Source organism: Terrapene carolina, unplaced genomic scaffold (genome assembly GCF_002925995.2).
Source record: "Terrapene carolina triunguis isolate 2854851 unplaced genomic scaffold, T_m_triunguis-2.0 Scaffold33715, whole genome shotgun sequence".
NCBI classification, from domain to species: domain Eukaryota; kingdom Metazoa; phylum Chordata; order Testudines; family Emydidae; genus Terrapene; species Terrapene triunguis.
The window spans coordinates 6769761-6782288 of NW_020698066.1; the positions used below are offsets into that span (position 1 = coordinate 6769761).

The 12528-nt window shown below is 44.3% G+C and overlaps 1 protein-coding gene across 1 annotated transcript in view; it reads right to left on the reverse strand.

The window, feature by feature from the left end:
- LOC112109318 (engulfment and cell motility protein 1-like) overlaps positions 1-12528 on the reverse strand; it is a 222513-nt gene that overhangs the window by 79171 nt on the left and 130814 nt on the right. The gene's annotated exons all lie outside the window — the stretch shown is intronic.

The following is a 12528-nucleotide window of genomic DNA, read 5'->3' on the forward strand; positions in this document are numbered from 1 at the left end:
ATTTTCATCCTAGATATTAGAAAAATAAATAACATCAAGATTATTTTGGGGGAAATCTGTGGAAAGAAAGAAAGATATGTTCTGATCCATTTTACTGCTGCTGAGCTAAACACAGCCAATGGTCCCCCATGTTCAAACACGCCCATTTCTGAAGCACTGTCATTCCAATAGAACATTGTTGCTCTGGTTCCAGCTGTACATGCACAAATCGGAATAGAAACCAGTGGCAAAGGAGCTGATCATTTTTACATTTAATTTTGTGTGTGCTGTGAAAGAAAATTAGATTTTTTTAAAAATAAATAAAACTATTAAAAATAAGAATAAGATTTACACTTGGGTTCTGGGTCCATAAAGGCCTATACCCATAAAGCCTATTTAAGTCATATGAAAATAATAGGGTATAAAGATGTGCTTATTGTATCTATAATGCAGGTTAGATTTCAGTAAATTATTCAGGAACAGTTCACTACCCTGTTTCCCCGAAAATAAGACAGTGTCTTATATTAATTTTTGCTCCCAAAGATGCGCTAGGTCTTATTTTCAGGGGAGGTCTTATTTTTCCTGGAGCTTCGGGGCCTTATATTCCGGGGTGGCCTTATTAGCGGGGAGGTCTTATTTTCGGGGGATGCCTTATATTACAGCGAGAGGCAAAACTGGAAGTAGGTCTTATTTTCGGGGGATGTCTTACTTTCGGGGAAACACGGTATAAAGGCTACAAATGTAGCACAACCAAGCTCTACAAGTCTTTTGGCCATCTGCTACATGACAGTGAAAAAGCCGTGGAACACAATTTTTTTTTTTTAAATAAATTCTGCACTTTGTGAAGTTATGTAACTCTTATTTTGGACAGAGTCATCCCAGCCATTACAGATGGTCTAAAAATATCATTGTACAGAGAGTAGAATATTATTTATGAGAATACTACAGATTTTGCATAAACTGGGAGCGACTCATTTCTCATTTTGACTGCAAAAAAAGCAGGACAAATAGGGCCTGAAAATGAAAGAAAACAAAAATTAATTCAAAACAGGTTTCCACTAAGAACTGGGCTTGTGATAACAAACTCTCGTACCAGCTTTTAAAAAAGAAACAATGCACATGTCCTAAATAGCTACTGCATGGCCAGAGGAAAAATATACTCCAAAGTAGATTTTTCGTAAGTACCATAGTACCTCAGATGATCTCTCAATTTACTTAAGAAACAGGTGTTCAGACACTGCTCTCTACTTGGTGAGATTTCTTTCTTCCAGCTTGCTTCCCCACCGTACCCAGGGGCCGGCTCCAGGCACCAGCTTGTCAAGCAGGTGCTTGGGGCGGCCACTCCAGAGGGGGGCGGCACATCCAGCTGTTCGGCGGCAATTCGGTGGACGGTCCCTCACTCCGGCTCGGAGCGAAGGACCTCCCGCTGAATTGCCGCCGCAGATCGCGATCGCGGCTTTTTTGGGGGGGGGGGCTGCTTGGGGCGGCCAAAACCTTGGAGCCGGCCCTGACCATACCCTTACCTAGAAAACCTTTTTTTAAGATGGCATAGGAGAATTCAAAATGGCTTAATCCCATAGCTGCGAGGCAAACCAAATCCATACTTTTAAAAAGACTGAAAGGCGGAAGTTTAGGACAAAATAACAAACATAACACTATCTTATTTTTCAGACATGGAACAACTGGGGATTTTGAGGTGGAGGACCAAGAATGGGGTCAGTATTGATCACTGTTAAAACAGCTAATTAAGAAATAAATCTTAGAAACAATATTTATTTGTACATTTAAAAAAAAAATCATTGTAAAGCAGTTAAGGCTGCCAGACACATAACATAATCACAAAAGCAAGAATTGAAAAGTTAAGCCACCTCACAGAACACAACTTCTATCAATAGACACATACCTTACCACTATCACAAAAAACATACACCATAGACCACAACCGTAACTCATCCCTTACTTGTCACCATCAGATGTAATGTATAGGGTATAATACCAAGCTTCCAACAACCATTTCTCCACACTACCTCATTGAACACCATACAATGGTGAGAAGGAATAGGAGACGCAATTGGACTGCCCTGCCCATTATCACCTCAGACGAAACCATGAGCTGAAGCAAGGGCGCATGCACAGACCAACAGACACTACTACTTTCAAATTCTCTGGCTCCAGATGCATGGCGTACATGCATAAACCCTCAGTGGAATACAGTAGGGACCATCACTTGAAGAACAACAAAAGGCTACCATATACACAGGGGGTGGGGGGAGTTATGCTCCATTTTAAGGACATTTCAGAATGCAACCTTAACTGCGGAGAGCCTCTGCAATAAGATGTGCCTAATCAGCAAGTCTCAAATCAATCAATTTATATTAACCGGGAAAAGACATTCCACAAAAAATTAAATACAAAAGCAATCCCTTCACCTCAGAAACCTTCCCACAGGAAGAGAGGGGAAAATGGGTTCTGAACTGTCCTCCAAAGATCAACGGACTTGGGCTTTGTCAGACAAGTGGAGGGAAACACATTCAACTCTCAAGGGATGAAATCTTGGCCCCATTAAAGTTAATGATAAAAGTTCCATTGACCTGAATGGAACCAGGATTTCACCTTGCTATCTTAGGTATTTCTGAAGCACCTATCACCTTGCCCTTATTGGAAAGTCTTATGGAATGTAACAGAAAATGTTTTATACGGCGATGAGTTAAAAACAAAACAAAAACACCCAAATGCTGTAGAATTTGATAAAGAATAATAACCCCTGCCATAGAAATCTATATGATCGCTTAAAACCAATCAACCCACACCCTACAGAAAAGATTTCATTCTATAGGTTCTTACAACAATTCCTATTGAATCGTAATGGTTTTATCCCTATTAAATCCTATAGGACTCTTCCACAAAGGTGGTATTTAATAGATGGGTTAAAGAATCACCAGTATGTCCTGCCACCTGCCTCCAGATATTTAGTCTCTTAGCTGATGTAACCTAACTGATCTCGAACAGCATCAATGGTACGTGAGGAGAAAGGCAGGTAGTCTCTTGGCCTCTGAGTAGTTCAATGCTCTGCTAGAGGAGTTCTTTTTTCTGCCAGAAGTTTAGGATGAAACCGTACCTAATTGTTCAGTGCAATACCTGAATAACAGCTGTACCAAATCAAAGAAACACCTCTACAATTTTTGTTTTACATTCCTGCAGCCACCCTTCAGGAACAAGTGAACATCTCTCCACTATGCATTCTGGATTAGTCATCCTGTTTTAGAGCCCTTCTCATAGGGAAAAGTGATCTGTTATCCAGGGGTGGCTCTCTGTATTTTGCCGCCCCAAGCACGGCAGTGAGGTAGCCTTCGGCGGCACACCTGCGGGAGGTCCGCTGGTAATGCGGATTTGGCGGCATGCCAGCGGGAGGTCCGCCGGTCCCGCGCCTTCGGCATACCCGCCACTGAATTGCCGCTGAAGCCACGGGACTGGCGGACCTCTCGCAGTCATGCCGCCAAAGGCAGCCTGACTGCCGCCCTCACAGCGACCGGCAGGCTGTCCCCCACGGCTTGCCGCCCCAGGCACGCGCTTGGTGCGCTGGTGCCTGGAACCGCCCCTGCTGCTACCAGACCCAAGTGCTGGAGATAGGATAGAATGATACAAGCCAAATGCAATGCTTCATTTCACATTATTGAAATCACTTGTTTTATTTTTCTCTCTCATAATAAAAAAGAAAATCTGCATACTGGAGCGAGGGGCTGTTTTGACACAGATTTAGATACAGCTAAGGAAAGTGGGTAATAAAATCAATGCAGAGAGAAAAATGAAAGTGGAGGGAAAAAAGGCACTAGTTTTAGCAATATCACTGCTTCTGGCAAACACATTTTGTTGAATTTCACATTAACCCAATGTGTTAACATTTCATGAGTGCATAAATATTTAATGGTAAAACTGTATCTTCATATAATGTTAAAGCAGAATTACTGCAATCAATAAGAATGGCTGAGAAATAGTTGAGGCACTGTGTACTACTATGCACCAAATTAAATGGCAATTTGAGTAATCAATATGTAAAGCAGCTTCAGAGGAGGCTCTTTCTCCTTCCATTCAAGCATCCATATTTTCACATTTTCTGTGCAGAACAAAGAAGACATGACACATAGTAAGAATTCTGCAAGCAAGGAAAATGGAAAAGGCATAGCTGCAGTTAAATATGTGGATGTACATTCTACAGTTACAGATACTGATCTTTAATAAGCCACAACTACCGTAAAAAACAGCTTTTATAAACAACCCAGGAGAAATAATTCCTAATCTTGGCAATAGATTCAAAACATAGATTTAAAACATTCATTAGTATATCTGTAATACACTTTTCATAATTTAGGAATACCATATCCTGATGCAAAATAAAACATTAATAAAATACTGCTGACAAAGGCAGTATCTTTGTTTTATCTTTGTTTCCCTAAGCTCTCTGGTTGTGAAGGGGACAGAAATAGTCAGCGGGCAAACAGGTTTCTTTAGCAAGTTGCTCAAAAACCCTAGCAGGGAGAGAAACATATCTAGGAAGTAATATACAGATCTAGACCAAAAATACTCATCCACCTTTGTATTAGATTTTATAACTTAGCTTGATGCATGATTCTATCGGTTTATTTGTTCCTCTAAGAAAAATTAACAGCCAAGGTATCACCAAACCCACATAATCCTTATTCAAATGGGAATCCACAGTTAAGGTGTAACTCCTCTTGGCTTCATCTCAGCCGTGAACTACCTGGCCGCTCTCTCCTTTCCTGGTATGGTACTACCTCCATCAGTGTTTTCTGATGTTTATTATTTGCATTGTGATAGCACCTAGAGGCCCCAATCAAGGATTTGGTCCTCCACAATTCTAGGTGCTGTATACACATTTAACGAAAAGACAATCCCTACTTCAAATTGTGGGAATGCTGCATACTGCTCAATCAGTTCTCTCCATCATTTCCTCCTATTGCCAGCCCCCCATTATGGTAACACTGTACGGTATACACATAATGGCTTCATCTTTTCTTGTATAAGAACATTTCAGTAAAGTTCTGAAAAATTTTCCCCGGACCCAGGTAGTTTTCTGACAAGTCTTTTAACTGCTCCAAGGAGACTGAATTTGTTTACAGCCTCATAATTACTACAGAGATATTTAGTAAAACATTATCTGGTTTAACAAAACACAAGTTAGGAAATTTAGAGCACAGGCTGGAACTCCAAACCTAACCCACCACTGTTTTAAGTATTTAAACCATAACTGGGAAATGAGATCAGCTATTGTTCTGAGACCACCACCCCTACACTGAGGCACTGTGAGGAAAGTTAAGACAACAGCTACGTGCAGTGCTCACGTATTAAAAAGGATCCAGGGTGGAGAAAAAGGTAAAAAGATATCAAGGGAAAGAGGCCAAGGAAAAAGAAGAAAAACTACAGGGGAGAGCAAGCAGAAGAAACAATATGAGAGAAGAGACCAGGGAGCGCTCAGAGGAAAGAAAAGAGAACTACGAAGAAACAACAAATAAAGTAAAAGGGGGAAAGTATAGCTATGCAGAGTGGAATACAGAAGAGAGTAAAGCTAGAAAGGAAGACAAAATAAATCCTAAGAGGAACAAGTTGAATATGTTACTGAAAAATAAGAAAGTAAGAATGGGTTAAATAAATGTGAAAGGGCAAGAGGAGACAATTTTTAAGAAAGTAAATGTTATTTACCCTTTTTCTTTTTTTTAAGCATTCCCACCTGTAATATTCTATAGCTAATTAAGGGGCAGGAATTGGAGAATATTGTTGCTGCAAATGTTTGTCTTACTCTTTTATAATGTATTTTTCAAAGTTATTTCATTTGTGCCATAGCAAATACTGCTCCCCCTCTCCCTAAATTTCAATCTTTACTGTGGGATGGAGGGGAAAGTTTCCAAATACTTACTAAACAAAATCAAGGTGTGTCAAAGAGAGAAACGAAGGCCTTTGTTTACATTCGGAAATGGTACCATTTCAGTCATCAATTGTCAGCAATCGATATAGCTGACCTGGTGCTGACCATGGTTTGACCTCGTCTACACTTACAGATAAACTTAGACAGCAAAGTCAACTAAAATGATTGTTTAAATAATGCTTCTTTCCACGAGGTCAAAGCTGGAAATGACAGACATTTATCCAGCAGTTGTCTTAGAGGGAGACAGGATGCTTCTCCAGTAAACAAGAATGCTAGACATCCAACAGCCACTCACCCAACTACAAAGGATAACATAGCAAAAATTCAAGTCTCATGCCAGAATCACAGAGGTATAATGTAAAGTTTCCAGCAACAAACAGGAAACAAAAGTTTTACTTAATAACTGTTGCTGGAAACTTTACATTATTCCTTGGTGATCCTTCATTGAATATCATGCCACAGGATAGAATATCATGATGTGGTCCCTCAGTATTGGACAGAGAAATATTTTTCATATTTGATCATAACATAACGTTGACCTAGACAAGGCAAGCAGTTTATATGTTTTCAATTGACTTTTTATTAGTAACTGAGAACAAAATTATAAAGACTGCCTTCATGATTTCCGCCATCAAAATACAGAAGGAAGAAATTGGCAGCAAAATATTTTCCTTCAATGTTAAGAAATAAATTTAGCCAGTCCCCTAGTCCACACATTAAGGATGACATTGGCTCAAAGAATATTGCTCCAGAGCAATTGTTGGTGAAATTTCTTAAAGATTCCTGCATTGAGCTATAAGTTTGCTAATACCACAGAGATTCATTATGACTGGGAATGAGATACAGAGTGAAGGACTACAAGTTCCAGTACAGCTACAGTAATATAATAAATCCCAATGTAGATGCTTTGACAGGCATCATGGCACTATTAACAATGAATATGTCTCTACACTTGTACAATAATATAGCTAAGCCCTACTTTTCTTGCAGTTTGTGACAGGCAAACATCAAAAGGAAATGTTGGCTAAGGTAATAACCCTCACCAGATCCCATAGAAGCAATCTGGAAGTACAGTAACTCCTCGTTTAACGTTGCAGTTATGTTCCTGAAAAATGCGACTTTAAGCGAAACTATGTTAAGCGAATCCAATCCTGGGGTTAGATTCCAGGGAAATTTTTTTCATCAGACAAAAGACTATATTATATACATATACACACACACACCCCCAGAGTATAAGTTTTAAACAAACAATTTAATACTGGTACACAACGATGATGATTGTGAAGCTTGGTTGAGGTGGTGAAGTCAGAGGGTGGGATATTTTCCAGGGAATGCCTTACTGCTAAATGATGAACTAGCAATTGGCTGAGCCCTCAAGGGTTAACATGTTGTTAATGTAGCCTCACACTCTACAAGGCAGCACGAATGGAGGGAGGGGAGACGGCATGGCAGACAGAGACAGAGACACACACCGTGTGAGAGAGAGAGATGCACATTGCCCCTTTAAGTACTGCTGACCCACTCTAAGTACACTGCCTTTTAAAATAGATCAGCAAGTTGAGACAGCAGCTCCTGCCAGCAAGCTCCCTCTGTCCTGAGCCCTGTCTTGTCCCCGCACTGCTCTATGGAAATAGGGTAAGCAGGGTGCAGGAGTGGGGGGAGGGGGACACCCTGACATTAGACCCCCTCTTCTCCCCCCTCTCCCCTCCCCGGAAAGCAAGAAGGAGGCTCTGGAGAGCAGCTCCAAGGCAGAGGGCAGGAGCAGCAAATGCAGTGGGGGGAGGGACAGCTGAACTGCAGGCAATTGATAGCCTGCTGGGCGGCTGCCACACAGGGAACTTGGGGGAGCGGGGAGCTGATAGGGGGGCTCCCAGTCCACCCTGGTTCCAAGACACCCCCCCCAGCTAGTTCCAACGGGCAGCTCTTCCTGCAAGCAATGGACAAAGCAGGCAGCTGCCAAATGACGCTATAAGGGAGCATTGCGCAACTTTAAACAAACATGTTCTCTAATTGATCAGCAACATAACAAGGAAACAACGTTAACCAGAATGACTTTAAGTGAGGAGTTACTATATTTGAACGCTAAAAGAAACATGACATTCCATCTTTTCTCTCCTTTGCATTTTCTTACCATTAGTTATGTACAATGAACTTCTCTATCATTCCTGTCATGTCCACATGCCTTAATTGCCTTGTCTGGAAGTAGCTTTTCCTGCTTGTGCTGGATAAGAGGCCCTATTGTGGGAAGATAGGGTTTCTGTCTTTCCCTTTCTCCACTCTGCCTTTTCTCCCAAAGCTTTTGTCATCATTTTCCTTTACTTACACTCCACTGTCCTTCTAACCTCCTTCCTCTTGTGTTGCCTCTGTAACCTCTCCTTCTACCTCTGTTATCTATTTGTTTTCCTTCCACCTTCCCATGTTGCTCCTTTCGCCTCCCCATTCCTCAGCCCCACATCCTTCTTCTCCAGCCTTCTACTGTGTATTCATGTGGAACAACTACAGCTTTGCAGGACAAAACAAAAACCTTACTACTCCCAGGGAAAGGGATTTGGATCACCATCTATCATCCAGGGAAGGAGAAGCTTAGAGTGGTAGGCCAAGGGAGTTGGGACCTCTTATTCAAATGGCAGGAACAGAGAAAGGCTGATCAGCCCTCCGGGAAATAATCTCTCTGATATAAGGAACTCAGCTGAAAAATCTTGCCTTTAATGAAAGGAAGCTAAGGTTAAACTACTGGACCAAGTTAAGTGCCACGGGTGGTAAGTCTGTGATGGATCACCACATAGGGAAGTTGGGTGCAGAATATCCAAGTGGATAACTGAGGTGTTGTGTGAGGGATGTCCTGTAGTCTGCTGCTCACAGGAAGAGCTGTCAAACGGAAGGCATGGACCACCAATATGGTTAAGCAGCCGTGAGACAATGTGAAGCAGTCCTGTGGAAAAAATAGTATGTGATCATGTAACTGAAGACTGTACCATAATGCACACGCACCAGGGGTCCAAATTAAAGTTGATCATATTTGAATACCTTAAATCTGGTATTTCCTTCCTTTTGAGTGCTTTACCTTGCAACCTTAGTAACTTAGTGGAGGTTTTCTCCATACTTGTGTTTTGTATGGAATGTTTAGTTTGGCGCCTGAAAATTATGAATTTCGTCATATTGTTTAGTATTGAGCAATGGATACGCAGTATGATAAAATCGAATACTGCAATATTAGATGCTAATCTGGGATGTACCTGTAATTGTTCCACATGGACAGTGCTGTACAGTGAATGATTCCAGACTGAAAGAACCTTTCTGCTTTCTGCCAACAGAATGGCATGCAGTACAATTTCAGAGCCTTTGATGCTGCCTTCACATTATTCCTGCCAAATGTACCTGAACAGTAAATTCCTTTTGTAGTGAAGCAGGAATTTTTCCCTCCAACCAAACCAAGTCACTCTAAGAAAAGTTTCACAATAAACAGGAGGTCCAACCACCACTTCACCTTGAAAAATAGGATCAGCGCCTCTCTTCACTTCCTGCAGGCACTGAGGGTACTGGTGGTTGGAGGAGGGCCTTTGCAACGCCATGCAGTGTCTTCTCTTTCCCCCTGGAGCCATTGAAACAATAGCTGAAGCCAGAGTTTCCTCCTTCCACCAGTGTTGAAGATAGGGTTGCCAGATGTCCGGTTTTTGACCGGAATGCCCAGTCGAAAAGGGACCCCGGTAGCTGCAGTCAGCACCATTGACTGGGCAGTTAAAAATCTGGTTGGCAGCACGGGCAGGCTCCCTACCTGGCTCTGTGTGGCTCCTGGGAAGCTGCCAGCATGTTCGGCTCCTAGGCGTAGGGGCAGCCACGGGGGCTCCGCATGCTGCCCTCACCCCGAGCATGACACCTGCAGACTGGGCACCATGCAGAGCCCTCTGGCTGCCCTTCTGCCTAGAAGCCAGACGTGCCGGGACCTTCCCAGGAGCTGCCTGAGGTAAGTGCCACCCAGAGCCTGCACCTGCTCCTGCACCCCAACTCCCTGCCCCAACCCAGAGCCCGCTCCCACACCCAAACTCCCTCCCACAGCCTGCACCCTGCATCCCTTCCCACACCCCAACCCCCTACCCCAGCCCTGAGCCTGAGCCCACACCCCCACCTGCACCCCAACCCCCTGCCCCAGACCTGAGCCCCCTCCTGCATTCCAAATCCCTTGGTCCCAGGCTGGAACCATCTCCTGCACCCCAAACTCCTCATCCCCAATCCCACCACAGAGCCTGCAGCCCCAGCCCAGAGCCTGTACCCCACCCACACCCCAACCCCCTGCCTCAGCCCCCTCCCACACTCCAAGCCCCTGCACTCCATTGCTGTGATAAGGGCATTAGAAATGTCTATCAGCGCTTCTCAAACTGTGGGTAAGGACCCCAAAGTGGGTCATGACCCCATTTTAATGGGGTTGACAGGGCCAGCGTTAGACTCACTGGGGCCCAGGGCTGAAGCCAAAGCCTGAGCCCTGCTGCCCAGGCCAAAGCTGAAACCCGAGGCTTCAGTCAAGGGCCCTCACTCCCATCTGCCTGGGGCAACAGGGCTCCAACTCTGGCCCCACACGCACCCCTCCCCCCCACCCAGGGTCATGTCATAATTTTTGTTGTCAGAATGGGGTCATGGTGCAATGAAGTTTGAGAACTGCTGGCCTAAATCAGTGTTTCACACCTGTTGGGTGGGCTGCTAGATAGCACCAAACTAGCTCAGAGGGATAAGATGGTGCACAGGGCGGAGGACAGGATTAGAGTGAGTGATAAAAGTTACACGACCCCATATGCAACACATACACATCGCAAAACTCTGCAGAAACAGTAGCAAGTGGCCCCCCAAAAGCCACCCATCTTCTTTCCATGCTACCATTATGGCACCCCAAGGACCTGATCCAAATACTCCCATCATCTTCAGTGAGCTTTGGACCACGACCCAATTTAGCTGGCAGCTCCCATGTATTGGGCCACAAGTTTAATTAGCAGCCCATCAGCCCAAGCTGTTCTCAGCTCCCACAGAACTCAACTCAATCCTGCAGACACAAATGGCTGTTCCCAACCCTCAGAAATATGTAGCCTTCTGGTAAGTGAGGGAACAAGGAGGGGAAACAGAGCTACTGAGGGGGAGGAGTGTAAGATGTGAAAAGAGTCAGAAGGGTGAAAGAACAGAAAAAAGAGTAAGAAACAAAAAGGAACAGAAATTAAAATAAAGACAAGGAATGGGGGAGAGAGAGAGAACAGGCAAAAAAAATGGAGAAAGAAAATAATAGGAGAGAAGGCAATAACATAAAAAAGGTTTGGAACCAATGATCTGGGTAATAGGCTGTATATATTAGAAAAACAAATGCAACAAAGCTCACTTTTCTTATCAGCTTTAACAAAATGGAAATAAATTATATCCCTTTCCACTCATTTTGGGGTGGGGGGGAAGGATTACAGGAATCAAATTGAATTTTACTTTAAAAATGCTCAAATTATATGGTGGACAACTCATTCTGATCAGGATGTAATGAGTAGGCACAAGGAGACTTTTGTGAATTGGTGGAAGGATGTGTAGGAAGCCTCCTATACAACAAATGTATGGGTTATAAAAAATACACAGTCTGACTGTGACTCAACCCATTAAAGTTATGAATGATCTTCACAGAATGCCAGCAATGTTCATCTGCATCTTTGTGGCTCAGAAATGACACCTCCTCCTCCCCCAAAATTTTTGAAGGCTCAAAGATGAAAAAAGAAAAGTAATAGCTGAAGAAACTGCCTGCCAGTAAAGTGTATACCTGTATACATAAATAAGGTCATAGCAGTATATTACTCCTTTGGATTACCGGACATAATCCTATTGACTAACAGTTTGCGCTATTGCTCTCCCACCTGGTCAGTAGTTTTTAAACTACCAATGGTGACTGGCCAGCAATTCTCTGAGACATGGTCAGATGGGCCCTATGAACTAACATATAGAACAACAGTTCTCAACCAGGGGTCCGAGGCCCCCTGGGGGCAGCGAGCAGGTTTCAGGGGGTCTGCCAAGCAGGGCTGGCATTAGACTCACTGGGGCCCAGGGCAGAAAGCCAAAGCCCCATCGCCCATCACCTGGGCCCCAAGCTGAAGCCAGAGCAGCTTAGCTTCATGGGGTCCCCCGTGGTGTGGGGCCTAGAGTTGCCAGGCATCCGGAACGCCCGGTCGAAAACGGACTCTAAAAGGGGTCATTAAAAGTCCTGTCAGTGGCACAGCGGGGGCCCAGGGCTCCATGCAATTCCTGGAAGTGGCTGCCAGGTCCCTGCAGGTCCTAAGTACCACCCCAAATACCAGCTTGGCAACTCCCATTGGCCAGGAACTGCGACCAATAGGAGCTGCAAGGGGTGGCACTTGTGGGCGCAAATGCAGCACACACCACGCAGAGCCGCCTGGCCACCCATGCGCCTAGAGGCTGCAGGGACCTGGCGTCTGCTTCCTTGGAGCTGTGGTAAATGCCTCCAGGACCCCACATCCCCCCCACCCCGAACCCCTGGCCCAGCCCAGAGCCCCCTCCTACACCCAACCCCCTCATCCCTGGCCCCACCCGCAGCCAGAGCCCTCACATGCCCCTCCACACCCCAACCCCCTGTC